The sequence below is a fragment of the Protopterus annectens genome, chromosome 4.part0 (assembly GCF_019279795.1).
Source record: "Protopterus annectens isolate FY-2018-M chromosome 4.part0, PAN1.0, whole genome shotgun sequence".
In the NCBI taxonomy this organism is placed as follows: Eukaryota; Metazoa; Chordata; order Ceratodontiformes; family Protopteridae; genus Protopterus; species Protopterus annectens.
Genome location: NC_056733.1, coordinates 379,869,708 through 379,883,341, shown reverse-complemented (window position 1 = coordinate 379,883,341; position 13,634 = coordinate 379,869,708).

Genomic DNA, 13,634 nt, shown 5'->3' with positions numbered 1-13,634 from the left:
CTTCCTGTTACTACTGAACAAAGGGCAGGTCCTGCTAGATATTACAGTCACTAAATGTAAATAACTAAATACAGTACATAAATGGATAATAAGTTAGAATATTTTTGTCTTTAATCCTTCAACATTAACCATGCATATTGTATTCACCTTGAAATGTGCATCTCAGGACTTAATTTGCTTATTAATGTATATTATTGCATGTATGTCTGTAACTTAATATGCTTTGTAAATAAGGTTTGTTGACCATTTGCTTTGAAACACTTTGTAAATAATGTTTGTTGACTGTTTTTATTTTGAATTGTCAAAAATGTATTTCTATCCTCATGGTGCTTTTCTCCCTGGGCATCTTATGTTAATTTATTCATTTATTTGTTTAGTTATGGAGCTGTTCTTTCTATAACAGAATTGAAAATAGGCTCTTTCAAGATCTAAAGTGCCAATAAGTAAACCATAGGTAAATAAAATACACATGAATAACTAGAATTAAAACCAAAGGATAAAAATGTCACACAAACTATTCAGTAAAATCTACAACAAAATAAAAAATAAAAAATACAAAACAAAAGCCAGCCAAGCTAGAGATTTCACTGTGTGATTACTTGGATACATACTTTTTTCATATAGTTGTAAATGCCAGTGTAGCAGAAACCCCTTCCCTCTCTATGTTTCTTTTTTTACTTTAAAAATGTCTGCATGAGGTAAACAGGCTAGAAGAAATACACAATGGAAATAATGTGAAATTTCATGAAATTCAAACATAATCAAATATAACTTCAAGTATCTAAAGGTAAATGAAGCTGTGATAATCTGGATCTGCAACTGGCTACATGGTCATGCACAGCAGACCAGATTCCATAAAATTTGCAGAAACTATTTGCGGACAGTGCAGCATGCTGAAGGAAGACTTCAGTACACCTGGTGCGGACATGATTCCAGAAGACATGTTGAAGATAGACCAAGTACTTAAGTATTCAGCATAGAATAATTAGGGATTTTGGACATGCCAGTCTGATTCCAAAACACATCTTGGCAAACACAACATAACTCAAATGTGACAAACAGTCATGCCATCTCAGTTTCTGAAATCCTCCGTGCCAACTTTCTGGACCCCAAGGAACTCCAGCAAATGCTACAGATTTTGAAATCCATACCAAAGCATCACAAAATATATAAAAATACAACCTGCTGTTAATGTACTATGACAAGCTGCAGTGATGCAAGCCATAAATGAGGCTGTGGCTGTTTGTCCTAGAAGGCAGCCAGCTAGAATCAGAGCAAAGCTGCAAACAAACCAATTGTCAGACCAGCAAACAATTGGTAACATGTCGAGAGACAACTGGTGCAGGCTATCTGTAACATGTGTGTCCAGACCCTGCAAGAGACATTCCAGAGACACATGAGGGGATGATGTGGGAGTATCACAGACAGCTGCCAGTCATATTCTGGCAAAATTCCTGGAACCCATGTGCAACAAGGTAGATGATTACATACACTTTGCATCCACCCCATGGAGCAGAGAACTGTAATGCACCAGTTCTATAACACTGCAACCTCAGTGCAATAGATTACACACACTGTACAACAGATTACACACACATACCAATCAAGGCACCTGTAAATCCTGATGCAGACCAATACATAAACAGAGAGGGATAACCACCCATCAACTGCCAAGTTGTGTGTGCAGCAGATGACAGCATAGCAAGCATCCTGATAACAAACCCTGGAAGTGTCCATGATGCTGCCATTTAGAAGGAAAGTGGACAGAGGGCTGCATTCCAGCAAGGTGAAATACCTGAGAGGCTCCTACTGGGTAAGTACCAGAACACAGCTAGAATGCAAGTTAAGGATACCCCTCACAACAATAGCCATTCTGACCAAAACTGTTTTTATTCCCCATGATTACAGTTATGCACTTGAGCTGTGGCTAAATGACCCCACACAATGAACCATCAAACCCTGCACAGGACGCCTACAATAGAGCACTTACAAAAAATGGAAACACCATAGAATGTGTGTTTGGTGTATTGGAAGCTAATTTCAGATGTCTGGACTCATTTGGGGGTGCAATGCAATACACACCTGAAAAGGCAGCAACGATGATAACAGTGTGTGCCATAATGCAAAACATGCTAACCAAAACATATGGTACTCTTCCAGCTGCACCACTGGAAGAACTAGCCCATGAACACCAAATGTCTGAAGAGGGCATTCCACAGGTATCAGAGGAGGGGTAGGACAACATAAGGGACAGAAGTTACAGACATAGGCAATTTAGGGTGTGACCACGAGTGAATGACCAGGCAACACAGCAGCATCTGATCCAGAGTCATGACTAGCCACATGTATATGAGTACATAGTTTGAACATTAATGTTCAGGTGTTGCCCACCACAAGAGCATGGATTGCATCTAATGGCAAGTACCCACAAGATGTACACACTAAGCATCAGACATAATAACATTATCATAACATGTTACAATATGAACATATGCAAATGTGTCATAACTGATCACTGACTCAGGCACAACAGGCACAGGTAGGCATGCACACTCAGTCTGTTTTATCACTGTATGGTAAACAATAAGGGACACACATCAGTGCTATATAGTCATATCTCTACAATATAATAACATGAAAAAAGAGAAATCATGCAGGACATAATGCAGAAATTTTAATTTCAGAAGACATATATCACAGTACAGTGATATTTCAATAACAGGAGAAAGTTACTGTCAGCTGCCTGTCAGGTGCCAGGATCCACCACATAATGCATGCACTCAGGTCACTCCACAACAAGTACCAAATATGACTCTGCCATTGTCCATGTTGGTGTGAATGACCTGAGACATACCTCCCTGGACAACATGAAAAGAGGCATGGAGGAGCTGTCTGATCTTGTAGCTCAGGCAGGTATGACCCTAGCCCTGAGTAGTATTCTGCCTTCACCCAGAATGATACCAAAGTACAAGGTCAAAATGATTGACTTCAACAATTGTCTAAGCTTCTGGTGTCATTCTACGGGGATCCAGTACCTGTCTGCCTGGGATGACATGATCGACAAACCATGATGCTTTGCAGAGATGGCCTGCACCTGTCGCCCTTGGGATTCTGGATACTGGCTAAGGCTCTTGCCACCCCTATAGTGCCTTTTTTAAGCAAGATTCAAATGACAAATTCACCACTGTAACAGGTACAAGCAAGCAAAATCTGAGAGTAATGCTACTTAATGCTAGAAGTCTAAACCTCAAAATGCACTCACTGGAGGCACTCTTAAAATGGAGAACATCGACATCTGTGCAGTAACAGAGACCTGGTTCAAGGCTCCAGAGTGCACCCCTGCATTACCAGGCTATAATTCATACCACACCTTTTGGCCACCTAACCTGGACTGAAGCACTAAAGGTGGAGGTGTGTCCATATTCATTAAGGATATCCACACCTCCAGGCTAGTTGCTCAGCATAATGCATCCAAGATTATCCAAGTGCAACTAACTCTGGGCAAGACCAAAATCCAAATTGTAGCTTGTTACTGATCCCCCACCATGCCCCAGGATTCGCATTCCTCATTTTTTGATACACTGGAAAATATTAGGGTACAACCTAACACCCTAATAATGGGCGATTTCAATAAACCCACCATTAACTGGGAACAGTACTCATGTACCAACTCTTGTGCTCAACATTTTCTGGAATTCATAAATTTCAACACCTTGGATCAACTTAACCACACCCCACCAGGGGCAGCAATATCCTAGACCTGGTCATTACCAACATGGGCAACCGGTGTTCCTCACCAGAGGTCAATTCCTCGTTGGTCAGTTCCGGCCACAAGCAAATCACCCTAGACATCCACATCCCACCCCCCCCCCATTAGGGAAACCACCATAAAAAATTTCTCCAAAGCCAACTTCATGCTTCTTAAGACAGAAGTGGCAAACTTTATGACACCCATGCTGACGGACAATAGAGGTACAACTGCTGAATCCTATACAATTGCACTTCATAAGCACTTACACAAGTGAATGGATCATGCAATCCTTAACAGAACCAAGATGCTATCCTCCAAAAAAAGGACACCAATCTGGTGGTCCCCTGCCATAAACAAACTCTACAATAGAAGAAATAAACTGTTGCAAAAAAGAGTAAAATCCCATGATTGGAAGAACTCTGTGGTCAGACTCAGTGAGAAGCTGAGATCCCTCATAAAATTCTCCAAAGCTAGTTATGAAAACAAAATTGCCACTGATTCTAAAGACAACCACAATGCATTCTATAGCTATGTCAAGAATCTCAATGGCAACACTCAGATCTGCTCGGGGTTACAGCACAATGGCACTAAATATACAGAACCAACTGATATTGCCAACATCCTGGCAGATAGGTTCAGTGCTAACTTTATCCCTCTCTCATCCCCTAAAGGGCCCATCTCTATACCGGAAGAATGCAAAGTTCCTGTAATGATGGCTGCACAGGTGAAAAACACACTCTCCAAAGCCAAGAACACAGCATCCATGGGACCTGACCACATCCCAGGCTGCATTCTACATGAACTACAGAATGAACTGGCACCCCACCTAAGTACCATGTTCAATCATAGCCTCACCTCAGGCTTTGTGCCCACTGAATGGTGCACAGCTATGGTTATCCCACTCCACAAAGGGGGAGCCACCACAGACCCAGGGAACTACTGCCCCATTAGCCTGACGAGCCTGGTCTGCAAGGCTATGGAACGTATCATCATGGAACTTATAAACAATGACATCGGTAATCTCCAAACTCTGGACCCTACCCAGTTCAGGTTTGTAAAAGGCAGATCATGTCTTCTAAACCTAATAAACTTCTTTGAAGCGGTCACCAAAGCCATAGATGAGGGTAAGGTGGTTCACACAGCCTATCTAGATCTTGCCAAGGCTTTTTACACCACCCCCCACTCTGGAATTATAGATAAACTCACTAAACTAGGTATAAATCCCTATGCCACAAGATGGGTTGCCAACTGGCTCACTGACAGAACCCACACTGTGAAAGTAGCAGACTCTAGATCCAACTTCAGACCAGTGATAAGTGGAGTACCACAGGGTTCAGTCCTAGGTCATCTCCTGTTTGGTATCTACTTCTCTGAAGTACAGGCTAGCACAAAAGGTCTTTGGCTAACAAAGTTCGCAGATGACTGCAAACTGGGAACCATAATCAAAACTTCTAATGATGTGGACATCCTACAAAAGGGCCTCACTGAGACAGATGCCTGGTGTCAAAGCCATGGCCTCATGCTCAATGCCAAAAAGTGCATTGTTATCCCTTTTGATAAAAACTCTGTACCCATGAACTACCACATAGGCAGTAGTCTACTTAACACTGAAAGTGTGATAAGAGACCTTGGGACACAGGTGGCAGTAGTCTCTCCTTTGATAATCACATTGCCACAGTAGTCTGGAAATCCTTCTATATGGCACACCTCATCAAAAAAGGTTTTTCAGCCAGGAAAAAAGAGGTCATTGTTCCCCTCTACTCATCACTCATTAGACCCATTATAGAGTACAACACCCCTTTTGGTATGTACTTCATAAGACATCTACAACAACTGGAAAGGCCACAGAAATACCTCACAAAGAGGATTACCAGCCTAAAAACAGATGCCCTACGCAGACCGTCTCAAAAAACTCCAGCTTTACTCTGTCGCATATCACCTACTCAAAGGTGATCTCTGCCTAACATACAAAGCTATGTCAAAGCCAGAGCAGTTGGACATGCTCCACTTAAAGAAATCCCAATCCCGCCAAGCTACACACTCTAGGGACCAAAACCTTGTCACCACAATAAACAGAACATGCTGGAGGGATAGATTCCTGTCCCAGAGATTTCCCATACTCTGGAACAAACTACCTATCTATATCAAGCAAAGCTCCTCATTAGCACTCTTCAAGAAAAATCTTGATGATTGGATGGGCGATAGGAAATTCACCCCAGGGATCACTTCTGCTCTGCTTGACAGGGGCACAGGAAAATAATTTTCTTGGGTGGCAAAACCCTGCGTACCATTTGGCTAGGCTTATATAGGCCCTAGGGCCAATAGTCTAGTACCTACCTATGAACCTATGAACATAAGACAACAATGTGTACTACACTGTTGGACACACTCTAATGCAGTCTAGGGTGACCTCACTGACATCTCACACCACAGTCTGCTTTCCCCCAACCATGTACATACACATCTTGCCCTGGTTGCTTCTTAAAGAAGCTGGATGGATGAGACTACAACACCATGTTGAGATGAATGAACATGACTATGAGATGAAGGCCTTGTGACTGGTGGGACCCCAGTAAATGGGCCAACAGCTGAATTATGTGCAGGTTGGACCACAGACAGTGATTCTCAATGGCCAATGGTGGTTCTGCGGGCAGGTGGCCTTCCTCTCACAGGTTGCAATCGTCAGAGCACAGTCAGGGAATGTAGGATCCTGCTAGTAGTACAACACTGCTGCAGTACTACAGAGGCCAGGGTTTCCACCAAAAATGCCACAGTTAGCAGACTCTCATTTTGAGTGGCCAGTGCAACCATAATCTCACTGTATCTGTGCTCTTGTCTTTCATGCTTGACACATAGCTGGTGTGCCGCATGATCTATGGCATGGACAAGTGCACAGATATCTGAAAGATGCCATTTCTGTGACCATTATTTTGCCTGCAGCAGAAGGCAGACACTCTCTGACACCTGGCCATGCACAACATCTGCTCACTTACGTCTACCATGATGCCCTGTTCCTGGTTATGTGGAACATCCAGCAGCAGTGCTCTCAGCTGTGGTGTGGGTGTCAATGGCCTCACCCTGTTCAACATCCACTGTGGCAGCATTCTCTGAATGGCTAGACAAGTGGACCTCCTCATGTGAGGCTACATCTGCTGCAACATCACTGTCAACCTCATGGATGGACTCTCCAAACAGCTCAAAGTTATATGTACCATGGACCATACTGCCATGCTGAGACACGTCTTGAACATCATCATGATCACTGTATGGGCTGCTGGATGATACAGATAGTTGATGTGTTACAAGATACAAATGCACAGATCAGGACTGTGCCTAAAACACATGACATATATCAAAGACATATGGCATATATATCTCAATGCAATGTTACAAATAATAATGACTTTGCATGCTGTCTACTTTATGTATGTGTTATAGATTCTACATAAATGAAGTATATTATCTGTTTACATGGCCAACATACATGACATACGTGATGAACAAAAAAACACAACAGACACTTACTCATGGGAAGATGGTGGTGTTGAACACTAGTGTAGAGGAAAAACAGCATTAGTGATCACATTACTTACAACACTAACCTGGTGAACACAGTTAAAACATACAACATACCTCTCAACTGTCCAGATTTTTGCCTCATATTTTTGTCTATTCCTCATAAAATCACTCTCATAACCTGAGGATTGAAGTCACTAAATAATGATATACATTTGAGTTTCAGAATTCAAATCCTTCAGAAAATGTATGTTAACACAAGCTCTGTTACTCTAGGAACTTTATAAGGCTATAAGAGCAATATTTAAAATCTGTCCCTATTGTTGGACCTTTGTTCCCCCATTTTGCCTGGCTTTATCCAGATTCCTTGCACTAAGAAGTTGAGAGGCATGCATACAGAATGTATGACATACACATACCACTCGTATGTGCACTTGAGGAAGCTGATACAGACTGACCTCAGAATGGTAAGAAGGACACACTATTAATGGAGGCCAACTACAGGATTAACAGCAAGGATAGGTATAAAACATACATAAAAGCATACCACTGGCAATGTCCTGCTGTAGACAGATTGTGGGTTGTACTGTGGATCCTGCAGTGGGAAGGTAAAGAGAAAGAGAACAAAGTTGTGCATTTAGCAAAAAGAATACTGACAGCATCACATATACAGCAAAGTAACATGGGCTACAAATACTCACATGATGAATGCTGCAGCTGTACAACAGATAGGCCTGTATCAACAAGTATCAGCAAAAATGTCAGGTATCACATGTGCAGCACATAGTTGAAAGTTTTAACAATTTTGCTGTAACATACCTGGTATATCTGTACTTGAAAATGGACAGCTTGTCCCTCCCCAGTCATACCTCTCAACCTGTCAGAGCAAGAAATCTGGACAAAGCCAAAACTAATGGGGGGACAAAGGCCCAAAAATAGAACAGTTTTTAAATATTGCTCCTATAAACCTAGAAAATTGTAGATAACAGGTTTTGTATTATTATGTATTTTCTGAAGAATATAAATTCTGAAAATCAAATGCCTGTCATTATTTAGTATTATTTATTGAATTCAGTCTTCAATGATTTGACAGAAAACTGCAAATGTTTTGAGGAACAGATCAAAAATTTAAAGCAAAAACATGAACATTCTGCGGAAATCTGGACACTTGAGAGATATTCCTCCACTGGATGTGCCTGTAGTGCACAATGGTATGGAAACAACAATATAATAGTAAACAGTGGTGCCATGAAATGAGGTTGAGGCACTAACAAGGTAGTGCTCACAGTAATAGTATAAAGACACCCACCTGTTGAGCCCTAGTTTATTTCTGATGTAGATGAATCTGTGAATATCAATGCAAACAGCATTAGAAATGTTGTTTGGACTGCTTGTCTTTAACTCAGTTGTATCAATCCATGCCATTAGACTTACTTTCTTCACCGTCACCCTGTGTGGATGTGTGTGCATGGCTCAGCTCTGCTGCTGCAAATCAAAAACAGCATGCAGTGATTGTCTCAATATACAGCCCTATAATGGAAATAAAGTTATACATGTTTGTCCTGGAACTCCAGCTTCATTCCCATTACCAGGAATGTGTCACTTCCTGCTGGCTATATGCAGTGAGGCCAGACATATTGTGATGTCATCGGGTGGAGGGTCAGTGGTGGTCCACCAATGGCAGTATCCCTCAGTCTCTCATAAAGTTACATTCTGTTGGCTGCACAAAGGATCATTTCCAAGCAGCATCATCTACAGCTCCATGGAATCATTAATGACCTCCAACGGTATTGATTATGTTGGTGAGGTATGTCCAGATTTAATTTCTCCAAATAATATCACATAAATGGCCATGAAGTCTCCTTCCATGTTAGTGGACAGCATCAGTTATGATGTCATTTTCCTGGGAGGGGTGTTGTCACCCCTAGGATGGTCAGCCATCTGAAAGACAGTGATAAGCACATGATAATATTTAATTCTGTAAACAGCATATGTCAACATAAACAGTATTTATTCCTGTGCAATGAAATGTCTGTATACCTCTGTACAGGATAAATATTAATGGGATGCATTACAAGTAACAACTATACCTTTATGTTTAACATTGGTAAAAAACAATGTAACTTACAATACCTTCATAGTTCATGACTGGGATTAGAACCCCTGACCATACATATACACTGCATGGAGGTACAAAGCCAACAGCATTATGCCACATGAGTCTGCTTGCATGTTACATCCAAATACTACAACAAATAACAATTTAAAGAACTTATGGAACATATGGGCAAACCTCAGGAACTGTAGCCAGGCCACAGATAGTATGGATCCTTAATATATTGAGCCAGTTCTGATAATACCTTTGTAAAGAATTATTATTGAAGACATAGCCTTAAAGCTACAGCACATTTTAATAACAGTTTTATTAGGAGACATGAATTTGGAAGTATCCATAATATCAACATCACATTCTAAATATGGATAATGTCAGAATCTGTAGGTTTCTGTAGTTACACCACAGAGTCCAAGGAATTAACCAGTAAGCATTGTCCGTAACTCAACTTTCTATACTGTTAACATTTGCAATGGGAGTCTGTGTATACAACTGCATATGGGACTGAAATAAACTATTTAAAAGAACAAGACCTGTATGCATAAAGTTCAAGACAACAACACTCTAGTAACTTAAAACAACTTCTGCTAAAGATAACAATTTGAGTAAATATTAATTTAAATATGCACCTTCTGAAATGACTAACTTTAAGAGATTTACTTATCAACAAACTTGAAGACAAAAATAAACTGCCAGCAATGAAGCCTCTAAGACACAGGACTGCAAAGTCAGTCGCTTACACTCTAAATAGTTTATTTAAGACCACACTGTCATGCGCTTTCATGTCTGACTATTCAGAGACTTTGTCAGAACAACAAAATATGTGTAAAAACATATATATAAATGCAATACAAAAGGCACACCCCCACTTATTCAACCAATATTAAAACCATGCTTATTTTTAACAATTAAAACTTAAAGACACCACCAAAAACAGTTGTTATATACTTAAACATGAACATAAAATGTTACCAAATTACAAAAACTACTATCATCATTTAAAATTCCTTATAAACTCTAGTTTAAACATAATATCAATACTTGTTTCTAAAAACAACTATATAAAAGTAAGTGCATGTACTCAGTAACTACTCGTTCAGGAACCTGCTATATGAATACATAAATATAAATGTATAAAGAAAAAATCAGCACAAAAATGTCACCCTAAAAACATTATTGAAAAGACTAAGGTTTAAAAATACAATTTATACAGTTACCTCTCCAGGGCTCTTAATTTTAGGAAGCAAGAAATACAACAACAATCGTTAATCCCAGGCCATTGTGTGGCATTAACTCTCAATTACCATAAGGCCTCTTGTCTTTCGAGAATATAACCAATCTCATAGAGCAGATGTCACAAAGACTGGACAGGATTGTACGAGCCCAAATGTCATTGTCATCAGTGGTCAGCTGTTCTAATCAGGAAGTGCACGCCCCCAGGGAAGGTGGCGGAAACCATGTACAGCAACTCCTTGATAATGTGGAGCTGAATTCTACACGCAAACGCTCGAATGAGAACCCAAGTCTTCAGCGGATTTCTAGTGAATTTAATGTAGCTAACTAACTCCAAATAGCCAAGCAGAATGGTTTTCAAAGAGACCAGATGCCTGTACACAATTAAACATTTTTCGTAAACAAATGGTTAGAATTGAATCCGAGTTTTTCTACAGATGCAACTATAAGTACTACTAGTTATTTTGTCAACCTGCAAAAACTAGATTATTTACTGGCTAAAATGAAGAAGTTGCAACTAGACAATATTTATTTTAAAGAGTGTTTAAGACTTAAACTTGTGCCTAAGGGATTACGCTTATGGCGTTTCCTCATTGGATTAGTGGCAAATTCAGCCTTACATAGAGAGTTGCTTTCCATGTTTGACAGACATGGCTTTGAATACATGGAGCTGGTTGCCAAACATAATGAGACTTTTAGTAAAAAAGCAAAGAGTGACCAGACCACAGCTAATAAAATCAAGCCATGTTTTATTCCAGGAAATACAAATGGTGAGTACTTTCACAGTAAAAAACTGCTTCATCAGACAAATTCTTTATTCCACTCATTAGTTTAAAAATACATGTGAGCCAATCAGAACTCAATAGCAATTAATAAAACATCAAATAAGAATTCACTACTATTTAACCCATTAAGGAGCTAGTTGTATCATAGTGGAGGGTAAATATACAATAAATACAAAAAGGTATGAATACATGTAAAAAAGGAGATACCTATATGCATCAGTTTTTAATAAAATACATAAAAGACACCTATTTTTTAAGATGTCTCTTATCTAGCATAGGTTTGATGGAAAACTTATCATTCAACCCTTTCCCCATAGTGGCTCTCATTCTAATGATCCATTCCAGTTCTTTGCATTCTACTTTATTCCTTTCCACACCCCCCTCTATTCCCAGTCCATACTTTCTCCATGACCAAAAATTTAAATGTGTGTGATACATCCGTATCTATCACGTGTCTGGCAAGGGCATTAGTGTCTGCTCTCCTCTGAATATCATAAAGGTGTTCTCTGATAAGATCATGTAATCTACATGTAGTCATACCTACATAGAAAGATGAGCATAGTTCACAATAAGCCAAATAGACTATATTATATGTGTTGCAGTCTGCTCTAAAGTTGAATGTCAGAGCCTTCCCAGTATCTGGGTGTAAAAAATAACCTTTACTATCCACTGCTTCACAAAAGTTACATTTCCAACATGGTAGAGTACCTTGTACATGTTCAGAAATCCCAGTACAGTGCATATCACTATTCCTCGGCCCACATAGTAACCTTTTAAGTGATTTCTGATTCTTAAAAGCAAAACTGGGTTTGTCTCCAACCATATTTTTTTACCTTATCATCCACACACAAAATATTCCAATGCTTCCTATAGATCCCTTGTAGCAGTCTGATATTACTGGAGTAAGTAACAGGCACTCTCAGCACTTGGTTTCTGTTAGATTATTGCCTATCTGTAGGGGTACAGTTAGAAAAATATGGTTTAGCTTCATTATTCCTGAAGAGCCATCACACTGAACACAATAGGGTTAACTTCTGTAACTTTATAACCTCTCTCTTTAAATGTCCTTTCTAATGTGTGCATTTTTGGCATGAATGTCCCATCTTCCACTGTTAATCTAGACATCCTAAATGCTTCCCCCTTTACAACATTCTTAAACACATGGCTGGGATGTATACTGTGTCTATGGACATATGTATTTCTACTGCATTCTTTACGATAGACCTCAGTGTAAAACTTCCCTGTGCTTTTCCTTTTAACATTAATATCCAAAAACCCTATAGAAGTAAATGAGGTTTTAAAAGTAAATTTTAAAAAAATCAGCACTATTGTTGACATTATTAAAGAAGGACTCAAAGGAGTCCAACCCTCCTTGACAAAGAAGAAATAGATCATCTACGAATCTCCGATAAAAAATAACATGCCTACTGAGATCATATGTCAAAATATGGTGACGCTCCCAGGTCCCCATTACAAGGTTGGCATAGCTATTGGGACAAAAAGTGCCCATAGCCACGCCATCCAACTGTCTATATACAGATTGCTCAAAGACTGCTCTATTTCTCTTTTAAAGTTACAGAAGTTAACCCTATTGTGTCCAATGTGATGGGTCTCAGGAATAATGAAGCTAAACCATATTTTTCTAACTGTACCCCTACAGATAGGCAGGAATCTAACAGAAACCAAGTACTGAGAGTACCTGTTACTTACTCCAGTAATATCAGACTGCTACAAGTGATCTATAGGAAGCATTGGAATATTTTGTGTGTGGATGATAAGGTAAAAAATATGGTTGGAGACAAACCCAGTTTTGCTTTTAAGAATCAGAAATCACTTAAAAGGTTACTATGTGGGCCGAGGAATCGTGATATGCACTGTACTGGGACTTCTGAACATGTACAAGGTACTCTACCATGTGGGAAATGTAACTTTCATGAAGCAGTGGATAGTAAAGGTTATTTTTTATACCCAGATACTGGGAAGGCTCTGACATTCAACTTTAAAGCAGACTGCAACACCTATAATATAGTCTATTTGGCTTATTGTGAACTGTGCTCATCTTTCTATGTAGGTATGACTACACGTAGATTACGTGATCGCATCAGAGAACACCTTTATGATATTCAGAGGAGAGCAGACACTAATGCCCTTGCCAGACACGTGATAGATACGGATGTATCACACACATTTAAATTTTTGGTCATGGATTTTTGGTAATGTATTTTATTAAAAACTG